The 14643-nt window shown below is 38.3% G+C and overlaps 1 long non-coding RNA gene across 3 annotated transcripts in view; it reads left to right on the top strand.

Annotated features, from left to right (window-relative positions):
• Positions 1 to 14643, top strand: part of LOC137637564 (uncharacterized) — a 128853-nt gene that overhangs the window by 70294 nt on the left and 43916 nt on the right. The window contains exon 4 of one of the 3 annotated variants that reach the window (XR_011043707.1): positions 3986 to 4354. The exons of 1 other annotated variant lie outside the window; for it this stretch is intronic. This is a non-coding gene — a long non-coding RNA (uncharacterized lncRNA). Of the gene's footprint in view, positions 1 to 3985; positions 4355 to 14643 lie in introns of those variants that run through there. One more of the 3 variants, XR_011043705.1, reaches the window with a different exon arrangement.

The raw sequence follows: 14643 nt of genomic DNA, 5'->3' as shown, positions 1-14643 counted from the left end.
GTGGTGATAGTCCGGGATCATCAATCCCCGGGCTTCTACAACCGTCTCTTTCTGGTGGCCAAGAAGACAGGAGGTTGGAGACCGGTGCTGGACGTCAGTGCGCTCAATGCTTATGTCACCAAGCAGACGTTCACTATGGAGACGACGAAGTCGGTCCTAGCAGCGGTCAGGCAGGAGGACTGGATGGTCTCGTTGGATCTGAAAGACGCCTACTTTCACGTTCCCATTCATCCAGACTCCCAACCTTTTCTGAGATTCGTTTTTGGAAAGGTTGTGTACCAATTCCAAGCCCTGTGTTTTGGCCTAAGCACGGCACCTATGGTGTTTACGCGACTGATGAGGAATATTGCGAAATTCCTCCACTTGGCGGACATCAGAGCCTCCCTTTATTTAGACGACTGGCTGTTAAGAGCCCCCACAAGTCGTCGCTGTCTGGAGAGTCTCAGTTGGACTTTGGACTTGACCAAGGAACTGGGTCTTTTGGTCAACTTAGAGAAGTCCCAGCTTATGCCTTCCCAAACCATCGTTTACCTGGGAATGGAGATTCGGAGTCAAGCTTTTCGGGCTTTTCCGTCGGCCCCAAGAATCAACCAAGCCCTAGAGTGCATACTGAGCATGCTGAAGAGGAACAGATGCTCGGTGAGACAGTGGATGAGTCTAACAGGGACCCTATCATCGTTAGCCCTGTTCACCGAGTTAGGGAGACTCCACCTCCGCCCCCTTCAATTCCATCTAGCAGCTCACTGGGACAAGAATATGACGCTCGAAGCGGTCTCTATTCCTGTTACCAAAGAGATGAAGACTACTCTCATGTGGTGGAAGAGCAACATCCTTCTCAAGGAGGGTCTCTCGTTAGCTGTTCAGACCCCCAATCTTCATCTCTATTCGGACGCATCAGACTCGGGCTGGGGCGCGACCTTGGACGGACAGGAATGCTCGGGAACATGGAACAAGGAACAGGAAACGCTTCACATCAATTGCAAGGAGTTGTTGGCAGTACATCTGGCCTTAATGAACTTCAAGTCCCTCCTGCTAAACAAGGTGGTGGAGGTGAACTCCGACAACACCACAGCCTTGGCATACATCTCCAAGCAGGGAGGGACTCATTCGAGGAAGCTGTACGAGATAGCAAGGGACCTCCTCATTTGGTCAAGAGGTCTAAACCTCACGCTGGTAACGAGATTCATTCAGGGCAATATGAATGTCTCGGCAGATCGCCTCAGCAGGAAGGGTCAAGTCATCCCCACAGAATGGACCCTTCACAAGAACGTGTGCAACAGACTTTGGACCTTGTGGGGTCAGCCAACGATAGATCTGTTCGCCACCTCCATGACCAAGAGGCTCCCATTGTACTGTTCCCCAATTCCAGACCCGGCAGCAGTTCACGTGGATGCTTTTCTGCTGGATTGGTCCCATCTCGATCTATATGCATTCCCGCCGTTCAAAATCATCAACAGAGTTATTCAGAAGTTCGTCTCTCACGAAGGGACACGGCTGACGTTGGTTGCTCCCATTTGGCCTGCAAGAGAATGGTTCACAGAGGTACTGCAATGGCTGGTCGACGTTCCCAGGACTCTCCCTCTAAGAGTGGACCTTCTACGTCAACCTCACGTAAAGAAGGTACACCCAAACCTCCACGCTCTTCGTCTGACTGCCTTCAGACTATCGAAAGACTCTCTAGAGCTAGAGGCTTTTCGAAGGAGGCAGCCAGAGCGATTGCCAGAGCAAGGAGGATATCCACTCGTAGAGTCTATCAATCCAAGTGGGAAGTCTTCCGAAGCTGGTGCAGAGCCAATGCAGTTTCCTCTACCAATACCTCTGTAACCCAAGTTGCTGACTTCCTGTTACATCTTAGGAATGTTAGATCTCTTTCGGCTCCTACGATCAAAGGGTACAGAAGTATGTTGGCATCAGTTTTCCGCCACAGAGGCTTGGATCTTTCCTCCAACAAGGATCTACAGGACATCCTTAAGTCTTTCGAGACCTCTAAAGAACGTCGCTTGTCCACTCCAGGCTGGAATCTAGACGTAGTCTTAAGGTTCCTTATGTCTCCTAGATTTGAACCTCTCCAGTCAGCCTCTTTCAAAGACCTTACTCTCAAAACTCTTTTCCTCGTCTGCCTTGCAACAGCCAAAAGAGTTAGTGAGGTTCACGCCTTCAGCAGGAACATAGGATTCACATCCGAAACAGCAACATGTTCCTTACAGCTCGGGTTTTTGGCAAAAAATGAACTTCCTTCACGTCCTTGGCCTAGATCGTTCGAAATTCCTAGCCTTTCCAACATGGTGGGTAACGAGCTAGAGAGAGTTCTTTGCCCTGTCAGAGCTCTAAAGTACTATCTTAAAAGGTCAAAACCTATACGAGGACAATCAGAGGCATTATGGTGTGCCATCAAGAAACCTTCGATGCCTATGTCCAAAAACGCAGTTTCGTATTACATAAGGCTTCTGATTAGAGAAGCTCATTCTCACATGAAGGATGAAGACCTTGCTTTGCTGAAGGTAAGGACCCACGAAGTGAGAGCTGTAGCTACTTCGATGGCCTTCAAACAGAACCGTTCTCTGCAGAGTATTATGGATGCAACCTATTGGAGGAGCAAGTCAGTGTTTGCATCTTTTTATCTCAAAGATGTCCAGTCTCTTTACGAGAACTGCTACACCCTGGGACCATTCGTAGCAGCGAGTGCAGTAGTAGGTGAGGGCTCAGCCACTACATTCCCTTAATCCCATAACCTTTTTTAACCTTTCTCTTGAATGCTTTTATTGTTGTTTTTGGGTTGTTACGGTAGGCTAAGAAGCCTTCCGCATCCTAGTTGATTTGGCGGGTGGTCAATTCGTTCTTGAGAAGCGCCTAGGTTAGAGGTTGTGTAGAGGTCCTTTAGTATGGGTTGCAGCCCTTTATACTTCAGCACCTTGGAGTTGTTCAGCCTCCTAAGACGAACGCTGCGCTCAGTAAGGAAGACGAACTTATTAAAGGCAGAGTAATGGTTCAAGTCGACTTCCTTACCAGGTACTTATAATTTCATTGTTATTTTGAATAACTGATAATATGAAATACGGGATACTTAGCTTCTTGATATACATGTACACTGGTTTTCACCCACCTCCCTGGGTGTGAATCAGCTACATGATTATCGGGTAAGATTAATATTGAAAAATGTTATTTTCATTAGTAAAATAATTTTTTGAATATACTTACCCGATAATCATGATTTAATTGACCCACCCTTCCTCCCCATAGAGAACCAGTGGACCGAGGAAAAATTGAGGTGGTGTCAACAAGAAGTACTGCAGTACCTGGCCACAGGTGGCGCTGGTGAGTACACCCCCCTCTTGTATAGCGATCGCTGGCGTATCCTGTCCGTAGAATTCTGTCGGGCAACGGAGTTGACAGCTACATGATTATCGGGTAAGTATATTCAAAAATTTATTTTACTAATGAAAATAACATTTTGACCTGTCTTCCTTCACAACAGGAAGTTGTGTTAATTGCCGTATCAATGCCAACTGCAATCTACTATCCTTTGTTCTCCCTTTCCTTCACTTCTTATGTACTCTGCCCTCCATTAATCTTGCTAATGTTTTATAATCACATTCAATATTTCATTTATATTACCTATAATGCTTAGTCTTTCTTCCAGTTCTTTTTATATCATCATTATATCCATCTCTCCAGAATCTATTCATAACTTTATCATACCCTACTTGTGCTTCAAAAATATCAGTGAAAATGAGTAAATCACAGCATTTGTTTATTTATTTATTTATTTATTTATTTATATTTTTTTTTTTTTGCTATTCAATAATTTTTATTCCCATCTGTAATATTTTTACTTCATTTCCTTGCTAAGGAAAACTATTATTGCACTACTTCCACTTATGTCAGTGCCACTATATATTACCTTAAATATTACTTTATTCTCTAGTCCTATCACTAATTTTTTATATGGCAGATACTGTACTAAACTCTGTTTCCCTTTTCTCAGAATGAAGACTCCATATTTTTCACCATGGCATAATCATCACCTCCTCCTCCTACGTCTATTGACGCAAAAGCCCACGGTTAGATTTTGCCAGTCGTCTCTATCTTGAGCTTTTAAATCAATGCTTCTCCATTCATCATCATCTTTATGCTACATACTCCTCAGCCATGTAGGACTGGGTCTTCCAACTCTTCTAGTTCCTTGTGGAGCCCAGTTGAAAGTTTGGTGAACTAATCTCTCTTGGGGAGTGCAAAGAGCATTCCCAACCCATCTCCATTTAGAACATGCCTAAACCATCTCCATCTACCCCTCACCATGATTTCATACACATATGGCACTTGAGTAATCTTTCCTATATTTTCATTTCTAATCCTTTCCTGCCATTTAACTCCCAATATTCTTTTGAGGTCTTTGTTTTCAAATCTACAAAATCTGTTGGATTTTGTTTCAATATTAGAATAAACTTAAAACTTCTTATTTACCTAAACCAACTAAATTAGTAAATATACTCAATCTTCAATCCAGTTATCTGAAAACTGAATGCCATACTTAATTGTAAACAAACTTGAACAAATAAGATTCACCATAATACCACAATATTTTTTTCTCCTTGTAGAAAGTTTTATTATGTCACAATCTTCAGGGAGTGAATAATTTTTTTGCAGGTACACTACTTTATTCAGTCTGTAACCTGTGTTTTCTATTCTGTTTAATATACATCTGTAACCAGAATCTCTTTCATTTCTTACAGTCTTCTTTACCCTTAATCTTTGACAAAGCTTTTACCATTTCACTGTCACTTTTCTTCAAAATTCACTTTTCTGGTCGTACTGGCGGCTTTGTTTTTACTAATTGACAATGACTTGTTTACCTTGCTATCACTGTCATTACACCTTTTTTGTTTCCATATTGCTGATTTTACTCTAACTCTGTCAAAAGCTTATCTATCTTGCTGCCATTAGCTTCTGAAACGCCAATACACGAACCACCAGGTCCCCACAGATTATACCTTTCCCCACTTTTCAACATTCCAGCTAAAGAAAACAGAATTGAGGGGAAAAAATAAAAACATTAGATTATACAAAATCAATAACGAAAAAACGTTAGGACTAATACATTAATCTTTCTGTCCATCATTATGATATTAACTTTTAGAAACATTTACAACAGTGCAATTAGTTTCATTATGCTGTTATTTACTTCTCATAATTATTAATCCAGTCTCTTTTTTCAAATTGATCGTGCTTTCATATGTCAAAATCCGTCTTCTCATCAATATTCTTTCTAACAGTGATGCTTCTGTCAGTGATTCTGATAACCCTAGCTGATCAAATTCATATACTAAACATGTCTCTCTCCACCCTGAATGAGAACTTTTTCTATAATCACTTCAGTACAGTAGAGAGAGAGTGCATCTTTTGTGGTAACTAAACTAGTCTTTAGCCATCATTTCAGTATTTTCAACTCGGATAGTCGTCATATTCTTAGGTGTGGGCTAACATTTTTTTTCATTATTCCCTCATTAACTTATGCTTATTGTTATTCTTCTGGTTCTATTTATATTGTTTCTATTTATTTCTTTATCATGTCTTTGTGTGTGCCATTTATACTTTTAAATGTTGCTGGTTAACCTTTGCAGTCTCCTTTACTGATCTGTAATAAAGTTCCGTCATCATTTATTTTTCAAAACGGCCTTCATTTGTTTTGGGGTCCATTCTTATAATCTTCACTATTTACTTGTCTCTAATATAATACAGAGTTCTACGTTCACTTATAATTTTATCCATTGCATCCATATAGCCTCTTTATATGCTACTTTTTGCTTTGCTTCCTTTCCAGTAATCATAAGCTTCTTGTTTCTTATGATGAGCAGCATTCATCTCTCTATCCATTTCCCTCTTCTACTTTAAACTTTTCCATTACATTGAAAATTGTTATTAAATGACCTATGATAAATACTTGACATTTTTTCCCCAAAGTTTTGATACACCTGCTGCTGGCTTCACTCGTAAAACTGATTCTTAATAACTTGCCTTATACCTTATTACCTGTCATCTCAAACACTGCACATACAAGGTATTTTTTCCCTCTCTTCTAAAGATATAACAACTTTATGGACAGCAGTCACTGAACGTTTACACATGCTTATACACATGCACACTAAAGTCTGCTGTACTCTTGCTTCTCATATGGTAGTTAATATGCAAACTTACCCATATGATCTAACATATCACTATGCATTTGTATCCCTCTGGTAGTCACAGCTAATAATATAACCATTACTAAGACTTCATGTAGTTTATTTATACTCCTATATTCTAACAAGCCTCTCAGATAGTACAGTAGTGATGTCCACACAAATTTCATCCCTAAAAGTGGGGCAAACATCCCCTTTTTCATACATTCCCACAATTTTCATTTCCCCATATGTCTAAGACCATCATGTACATTTTGGCTCTCCAATTACACTATTGATAAAAATATATGGCATCTTTATCTATTAATTCAAAATATCCTGCAAGATTTATTTGTTGTAACACTCATTTTACAGACTTTATCATTCTCTCCCCATATACTCAACCATGCATATCTTTCAAACTTTAGGGCTCACTTAGTTGAAGATTTTCAGATTTTCTTACTCCATTTCCTCTACATCTAAGATTTCCTGGGACATTCTTTCTCATCTGGCCATTGCTTATACATACAGATTTATCAGCCCTGGTAAAATGAGCAACACCAAATGCAATTTCACAGAACCACACATACTGTACTCTGCACAGTACACTTTTCTTAGTCAACCCTTTTGTAGCCTTATCATCTACGCACATTGCTGTATCACATGCTTGTACATCCGGAAAAAGCTGTATAAACCTGACCACATTTCCATACTAATCATATCCTGGAAGAATGACTCCAGTGCCCATTTTTTTAGAATAAAAGATTCTCCTATCTGCCTCCACACATTTATAGCTTAGTCCACTACACTTGAAAACCATTTCAGTTTTTGTCTTTCCCCAATCCATGCACTGATCAATCTCATCACATTAAAATCAGGTACCTAATGACCTCTCTTCTTTATATATCTGTTTCCACCTGCTGGTCTAATTTCTTAACTTTTTCTGTTAATGCACTCTCAAACATCAACTTACCAATCGTCATTCATTTAGGTAGAAACGTATATATTAAATTTGCATCTTCAGCAGCCTCCAATTTTGTTCTTCTTTTTGTCATTATTATAAGAAACAGCAAATGACACAGGTCTTGTCTTTGATAGATACCAACAGTTTGAATGGGACTCGAACCCCAGTCTGGCGTTCAACAGTCAGGGATGTTACCACATCGGCCACCACAGCCCTTCTTCAATACCCTATGCTGTTATTGTTTTAGCCCTTAAAATCATTTCCTATTCTTTCTGCCAATTGTTCCACACATCCCAACATCATTTTGTTTCTACACTCATACTTTACTCGGGTTTGTATTATTAGGAAAAATACAAATTACTTCTAAATTTGTCATATTTCTGCTACTTCTATTTTTCTTTCTTAGGCCTACCTTCTCCCCACATCTTAGCTCTGTAAACCATTGCCTATCCAATTTCACTTTTATAATGTTTTCCTTTGAACATTTGCATCATTCTACTCCTGGACTTCAACCTGATTGGACCTCTCCCAGTTCTCTCCTAGCAGCCATCATAGCAGCTAAGAACAAGCTTGGATCCAACATTGCCTCCAGCAGTGCTCAAGTGATGGCTCCCTTTCTGCCACTCAACCTAACCCCTAATCCTTATCCTCCCCCTCCTGCCCCTTATTCTCAAGTACCACTTGTCTCTCTCTCTCCTCCTTGAACTTGTCTGTGTCTCTCCTCCTTGAACTTCAACTCTAACTACTAACCACCAGTAGCCCTTTTCCCCTGGTGTTGCCGTTGTGGTCTTAAAACTCTCTGGGGGCCACTGGGTATTGCTGCACCGTTAAGACTCCTACTCCTTCAGTAGTGCCTACATAGGATAGGGCTTAGTCATAAGTCATTGTCTCTTATTAAGTGATAACTAACATCTTTATCTTTAATCATATAAGTTTTTTGGTTCTAGCCCCCTTGATAGTTAAAATTCTTAAAATGTTTTTACAGTTCCCTTAAGAAGTTGATATTGCTCCATCCAACCCCGGTCTCAAAATTTGTCTCATGTTGTTCCTTCACAATTTAAAAAAAAAAAAAAGTCAAAATTATCATTTGCCCAAAAAGTAAGTGTAAATCCCATAGAGTTTTTGTTATTCTGAAATTTCTGTAGACTTTTCCCCCTAAATAGACGTAATTATTCAATTAATATTATTTAAATGAAAATATCAGTCTCCCGCGGTAAAATGAATAAAGTCGAAATAAAACACATTAGTTAGGGATCTGACAATGAAGCCCGTAGGCAGGCTGTATGGAGTATCCTACAGGATAACTCCTGCTTCATCCATCCATCCATATACCAAGGCACTTCCCCCAATTTTGGGGGGTAGCCGACACCAACAATGAAACAAAACAAAAGGGGACCTCTACCCTTTACGTTCCTTCAGCCTAACCAGGGACTCAACCGAGTTCAGCTGGTACTGCTAGGGTGCCACAGCCCAACCTCCCACATTATCCACCACAGATGAAGCCTCATAATGCTGAATCCCCTACTGCTGCTACCTCCGCGGTCATCTAAGGCACCGGAGGAAGCAGCAGGGCCTACCGGAACTGCGTCACAATCGCTCGCCATTCATTCCTATTTCTAGCACGCTCTCTTGCCTCTCACATCTATCCTCCTATCACCCAGAGCTTTCTTCACACCATCCATCCACCCAAACCTTGGCCTTCCTCTTGTACTTCTCCCATCAACTCTTACATTCATCACCTTCTTTAGCAGACAACCATTTTCCATTCTCTCAACATGGCCAAACCACCTCAACACATTCATATCCACTCTAGCCGCTAACTCATTTCTTACACCCGTTCTCTCCCTCACCACTTCGTTCCTAACCCTATCTACTCGAGATACACCAGCCATACTCCTTAGACACTTCATCTCAAACACATTCAATTTCTGTCTCTCCATCACTTTCATTCCCCACAACTCCGATCCATACATCACAGTTGGTACAATCACTTTCTCATATAGAACTCTCTTTACATTCATGCCCAACCCTCTATTTTTTTACTACTCCCTTAACTGCCCCCAACACTTTGCAACCTTCATTCACTCTCTGACGTAGATCTGCTTCCACTCCACCATTTGCTGCAACAATAGACCCCAAGTGCTTAAACTGATCCACCTCCTCAAGTAACTCTCCATTCAACATGACATTCAACCTTGTACCACCTTCCCTTCTCGTACATCTCATAACCTTACTCTTACCCACATTAACTCTCAACTTCCTTTTCTCACACACCCTTCCAAATTCTGTCACTAGTCGGTCAAGCTTCTCTTCTGTGTCTGCTACCAGTACAGTATCATCCGCAAACAACAACTGATTTACCTCCCATTCATGGTCATTCTCGCCTACCAGTTTTAATCCTCGTCCAAGCACTCGAGCATTCACCTCTCTCACCACTCCATCAACATACAAGTTAAACAACCACGACGACATCACAGATCCCTGTCTCAGCCCCACTCTCACCAGAAACCAATCACTCACTTCATTTCCTATTCTAACACATGCTTTACTACCTTTGTAGAAACTTTTCACTGCTTGCAACAACCTTCCACCAACTCCATATAACCTCATCACATTCCACATTGCTTCCCTATCAACTCTATCATATGCTTTCTCCAGATCCATAAACGCAACATACACCTCCTTACCTTTTGCTAAATATTTCTCGCATATCTGCCTAACTGTAAAAATCTGATTCATACAACCCCTACTTCTTCTAAAACCACCATGTACTTCCAAGATTGCATTCTCTGTTTTATCCTTAATCCTATTAATCAATACTCTACCATACACTTTTCCAACTACACTCAACAAACTAATACCTCTTGAATTACAACACTCATGCACATCTCCCTTACCTTTATATAGTGGTACAATACATGCACAAACCCAAATTCAATAACATTTATTTGGCTATAGCTGATAAGCCACAATTGAAAAGATCATCCTTCCCAAAACTAAGGAAGCATTCCTTAGTAAGAACTTTGAAGTCCTAGATCCCCCTCATATGAATGCCTCATGCACCTTAGTCATTACACAGGCTGACAGTATAGTTTATAACCTCTTCGAAGCTGATTTGAAAGTTGAAATTGAACAAAGGAATAAAGTTAAAGTAACAAAGGTCATCAAATTGCCAACCACCAAATCTACCTTCAAAGTTCAACTAGAACCCATATAAATGGTGAGAGACAGCCTTACCAAAGGTCTACTCATTTCCAGCCAATCATTCCCCCTCCCAAATACCTGGCCCAGGACGTGTTTGTTTCTCTATCTCAATGCATGAGATGTTATAAATACAATCATACAAAAAAGGACTGCCCTCAACCATCTACCTTTAAAATATGTTCACTATGTGCCTCATTAGAGCACTTTTGGACTGAATGCTCATTTCACTTCATTAGTCGCTGCCATAGTCTTACTCATGGGTGGCCTTATTATGTTATTCTTCTAAGGTTATTTTCATTCAATAATAATTCTGATATTCCCTCAATCTATTTCTTACATTTTCCTAATTTCACAATCCATTCCTATCCTAGATCTGGTCGATGTACGCCAGGTCTTTAGTTTCTTCATTTATGCATTTTGCTCTCTTTTGTTGTAAACTACGGTGTTATGATTATCCAGAATAAGACACACTTCTCTATATTTCAATTAAATTATTTACATATATACATGCAATGATATTCATCTACAGTAGTTTTACCTTAAATACTACTTTAATCCCAAACCCTATCTCTTAATTTTTCATACAGCTGATATTGTACAACACATTGTTTCCCTTTGCCCAAAATTAAGCTCCATATTTTTCACTGTAAGACATTAAAAACACTTACAGCATGTCATTTACCTAAATCGACTAAACTAATCAATATCGCCAATCTTCAATCCAATAAACTTAACAATGAAGGTTGTATTGAATTACAAACAAATACGAACAAATATTAGAAATATGTATCATAATCGCATACTGTATTCTTTGTCATAGTGCAACAATGTAGTTTTCTCTTTATTTAGAGAGCTTTAATCCATGGGCTAATACTAAACACTACATAAATAACACAAAGATACCCCTATTGTTTTTAAAATAACATTACACAATCTTTAAGCAACGAATAATATTTGTACAAATACAGTACTGTACCTTATTCACTGTCATCTGTTTTTTCCACTCTTTCTTAATATACAGATGTAATCAGAATATTTTTCATTTCTTACTGCTGTCTTTACTCTTGACCTTAGACAGTTTTCTCTATTTAACTGTCACCTTCATCAAAATTCACCTTTGTTTTCTTACCGGCAGCTTTATTTTGAAGTAATTGACGATGCTTGTTAACATCACTGTCACTCTCGTTAGATTTCAATTCTCTTCTTATTGCTAGTTTTATTATTACTCCGACAAAAGCTTATCTCTCTTGTTATTAACTTCCGAAATACCAAGCTTTAGCATAATTTTCAAAAACTCGCTTCTCTCTCATATATCGTGATAGTTCCTGCCTTGGTACTAAGTTATATAAACGGTTTTTTTCTATCGTTTTTCATTTTCAAATCACGAATATTCCTTAGTCATTTCTGGTTTTCTCTGTATTCCATTTCCTGTCTTAATGGATAATTTGTATCCCCTGTACCCTTATTGCAGGTTCCTTATTCTATTTTCCATAATTATTTCATAAATCTTAATTGAGTTGGATATCGATTTTGCCTCACTAATTAGAGCAGTGTTGTGAATCACACTTTTTGGGGGGAACAAGTCGTCTATTCCTCCAGCGGTATTCTCTCTTGGTAATAGAAGTTACACATCAATCCCTTTATTTCCCAAATATCCCTTCACCTCAACTGCTGTACCATGAGTTCATGCTGCCCTTCTCTCCTTTACACTTGATCCTATTCTCTCTAAATCTCATATCTATTTATATCTGTAACTTGTCCTACTTGTCTGTTATTCTTTTAGGGTTCTCCTCATTGAATAACTTCCAAAAGAAGGCTCTCCCAATTACCACTTATTTCCCATTCAGATAACTCTTACTTGTACATACTGTATTCACAACTTGTACTACTTTTCAATATGCTGTATAGGGGCTACTTTTCAATATATATATATATATATATATATATATATATATATATATATATATATATGTTTGTATTGTGTGTATTGTCTGTTTTGACGCTGTTACTGTTTTTAGAATGATGTATTGTTAACTTATTCTCATCATTTATTTATTTCCTTATTTCCTTTCCTCACTGGGCTATTTTTCCCTGTTGGAGCCCTTGGGCTTATAGCATCTTGCTTTTCTAACTAGGGTTGTAGCTTGGCTAGTAATAATAATAATAATAATAATAATAGGGAGAAGAGAGACCTATGCTTGAAAATTAAACCCTTGTTCTCTTAAGTTTTGTATAGTGACATAGCCTGTGTACCATTGGTCTTCCACTGTCTGGGGTTAGAGTTCTCCTTGAGGATACACTCATGCACAGTATGCTGTTTCTTTATTTCCTTTCTTCACTGGGGTGTTTTTCCTTTTAGAACCCTTGGCTTATAACATCCTGCTTTTCCATCTTGGTTACAGCTTAGCTAGCAATAATGATAACAATGATAATAATAATAATTAATAAAATTTGTTCTTAAGTATTTATTCACTGTGGGATTCCTTCTATTCTCTGGCCGTTCTGTGAATTTACGTAACTTAGGTCTTCTGTAACCACATTTGCTAATTCTATGAAGGTTACAGCTTGGCAATTAACGTAGTGCTTTTCAAGCATTTCTCTCATCTTACTGACATCTAACCTCCTTTTCAATCTAATCTGATGGAATATCTCCTACTTTATAACTTAAATGACTTTCATTTGCTAACAATCTTATTTTTGGCCTTATATTCAGTACTTATTAAATTTCACTACATATATACATGGATACATCCCAAAATGCTTATGCACTGTTGCATTGTGATACAAGGAAGATACACATATACATAAATTCCCATTCATTGTTTTGTTATTTTTATACAGTATTACACAGTACTGTATGCTCAGTCAATTTATTCACACGCAGCTTATCTTCCATCTTCTCTCTCGCAGTTACCACTTGTTCGTGAAATTTAGTAAATATACAAGTAAAAAGTTTCCAATGCATTTCAAAGATTCATAGATTACATTTTGTTTATTCATATTAGACATGGTATCCTTTCACATGCATTCTTGTATGTTATAGCTACACCACATCCATTATCCATAGATGTATTTTCACCTCAATTAATTTTACTTTTTACTCAAGAACATCATCATATCTACTTGAACACACATTTCTTCTCAGGAATCATTTCCATTCATTCATTACATGTTCTTCCAAACCAGTGGGTTTAACCAAATTTGTACTCATTGTTTCCCTGAATCAACCCAAATCCATTCATGTTTCATGAACCTCCAGCACTTTCATGCAGTATGAAGAGTCCATTATTTTCAGCCGGTCCATTCTCTTTCATAGTTATGATACATTTTGTGGTGCACCACAAGCTGAAAATTTGACCTCTAGGGGGTAGAAACAACTCGCGAATATGATCTTGCTGTTGTTGAACACCACACTCCACACACTTCTAACACTTCAAATCAAATGGGTTGCAGTAAAATAAACCTAAAAAATTGCGAAAAACAACGAAAAAACGTAAGAAAATGCCAAAACACTATGAAAAACCATCCGAAAACAACGTATTACACACAGAACGTCCGAAAACGGTGAAAAACTTAAAAATACCTCCAAAAACGATGAAAACATCAAGAAAATGTCCGGAGACACTAAAACATAAAGAAAAAACATCCGAAAATTACAAATTACACACGGAAAAAAACGCCCAAAAATGACAAATTACACACAAAACATGTCCGAAAACGGTAAAAAACACAAAGTTTCAAAAACAACAAAAGACTCCATAATAACATCTGAAAATGCCGAAACACAATGAAAAACCATCCGAAAACAACGAATTATTAAAAAAAAATGTCCAAAAACAGTGAAAAACCAAAAAATACGTCCAAAAACATCGAGATTAGGGAAAAACATCCAAAATGACGAATTACTCTCAAAAGAACGTCTGGAAAATGGTGTTAAACACTAAATAATCTTTAAAACAACAAAAAAATGTACAAAAACATCAAAACACAAGGAAAAAAACGTACGAAAATGACGAATTACACATAAAAATCGTCTGAAAACTAAGGAAAAAAACAAAAATACGTCCTATAAAGACAAAAATCACTGCAATAAAGTCTGAAAATGCTGAAACACATTGAAAAAAACGTCTAAAAAAAAAAAACAATGAATTACACACATAAAACGTCCGAAAACGGTGAAAAACAAAAATATACGTCCGAAAACGATGAAAACATCAAGAAAATGTCCAAAGACACCAAAACACAATGGAAAAATAGCTGAAAATGACAAATTACACATCAAAAACGTCCGAAAACGGTAAAAAACACAAATACGTT

This window comes from Palaemon carinicauda, unplaced genomic scaffold (genome assembly GCF_036898095.1).
Source record: "Palaemon carinicauda isolate YSFRI2023 unplaced genomic scaffold, ASM3689809v2 scaffold85, whole genome shotgun sequence".
In the NCBI taxonomy this organism is placed as follows: Eukaryota; Metazoa; Arthropoda; class Malacostraca; order Decapoda; family Palaemonidae; genus Palaemon; species Palaemon carinicauda.
This window is presented reverse-complemented; position numbering and strand designations above follow the sequence as displayed.